Raw genomic sequence first — 1,852 nt, 5'->3', positions numbered from 1 at the left:
CTAAAGACATGGGGACACAAATAAAATGTACAGAAAATTACAGAATGGGCTAACAAGTGCTACGCTGGGTGAGATACTGCTTCCTATGAAGCACAAAGCAGGGTGCCTCAAGTGGATCAAGGAAGTCTTCCAAGAATGTGATGCAGTATTATGAGAGGAAAGAAAAGGAAGGGGTGGTAATTTCTATATTTGAATGAAAACTTATTCTTGGTCAACCATGAAAGATGGTTTCTTAGAAGGGATTATCAAAAACAGCACTTGGTGGGGGAGCTTGTTACACTGATACATGTAGAGGGGATTAGCATGAGGACTTTGATTACTTGGGGGTGTGAATTAGAAAATAAGTCTGTTCCGGGCTGGCCCGTGGCTCACTCGGGAGAGTGTGGTGCTCATAACACCAAGGCCACGGGTTCGGATCTCATATAGGGATGGCTGGTTTGCTCACTGGGTGAGCGTGGTGCTGACAACACCAAGTCAAGGGTTAAGATCCCCTTACCAGTCATCTTTTTTTTTTAAAAAAAAAAAAAGAAAAAAAAAGAAAATAACTCTGTTCCTTTCACAGAAATGTAGTGTTCTACCTTCATTGCTCCATTCCCTCTCTTCCATTAGCCCTTTGTTTCCATACCACACGTGGAGCATCCCTGCCTGCCTCCTCCTATGCCTTCCTGTTGGCAGAAAGAAATTAAACATTCTACCTTCTAACCTCAGAACTCTGTACAGTACTTAAACATAATCAATATTTTTTAAAATCTGTGGATTTAACTGATTAAAATTTAATTTTATTTTCAGATTCAACTAAGTATTTTGATTGCTTTATCATTAAAAGGCTATACTATTCAATATTCAGAAAGTTTAGGCATTGTTATTTCTTTTTTCTCAATAAAAGAATGGGGGAGTGGTGGTGATGCTGGCATTTGTTCTGAAAGGTGAAATGTGATGTGAAACTCATTTCCCATTGAGTAATTCAGCAATAGACACACTGAACCATTGGTGAACTTCTCTAAGGTGAATATAGAGAACAGTTAATCAGGGCTGAGTGATGCAGAGTAAAAGGAAAACACAAAAAAAGGCCTGTGCTTGACTTTACCATACTCTCCTACCACAAAATATTTAAGCAAAAGACTGTTTTTGCTCTGGGATTTTTTTGCCCCAACTTTAGCCCTCCCTTCTCCTTAAACTGTACATCAGGAATAAAAATGCTGTTGATGTGGGATATTCTCCCTTAAATATTTTTATTTTTTATTTTTATTTTATTTTATTTTTTTTCGTTAAATTTTTATTTTGTCAATATACAATGTATATGATTATTATGGCCCATCACCGACACCACTCTCCCTCCTCCCTCTCTCCCCTCCCCCCCAAGAATGTCCTTTCCGTTTGCTTGTTGTAACAACTTCAAAAAAGTATAGTTGTTATATCTTCTTCCCCCCCCCACGGTTTTTTGTGTGTGTGTATGTGGGTGAATTAATTTGTTTATTTTTTAGCTCCCACCAATGAGTGAGAACATGTGGTATTTCTTTTTCTCTGCCTGACTCGTTTCACTCAATATTATTCTCTCAAGGTCCATCCATGTTGTTGCAAATGGCAGTATTTCATTCGTTTTTATAGCTGAGTAGTATTCCATTGTGTAGATATACCACATTTTCCATATCCACTCATCCAATGATGGACATTTGGGTTGATTCCAGCTCTTGGCTATTGTGAAGAGTGCTGCAATGAACATTGGGAAACAAGTATACCTTCGACTTGATGATTTCCATTCCTTTGGATATATTCCCAGCAGTAGGATAGCTGGGTCATATGGTAGATCTATCTGCAACAATCAATTCACACACACACACACACACACACA

This window comes from Galeopterus variegatus, unplaced genomic scaffold (assembly GCF_000696425.1).
Source record: "Galeopterus variegatus unplaced genomic scaffold, G_variegatus-3.0.2 Scaffold97, whole genome shotgun sequence".
NCBI classification, from domain to species: Eukaryota; Metazoa; Chordata; class Mammalia; order Dermoptera; family Cynocephalidae; genus Galeopterus; species Galeopterus variegatus.
The sequence above is the reverse complement of the archived record's forward strand: the minus strand, read 5'-3'. Positions refer to the sequence as shown.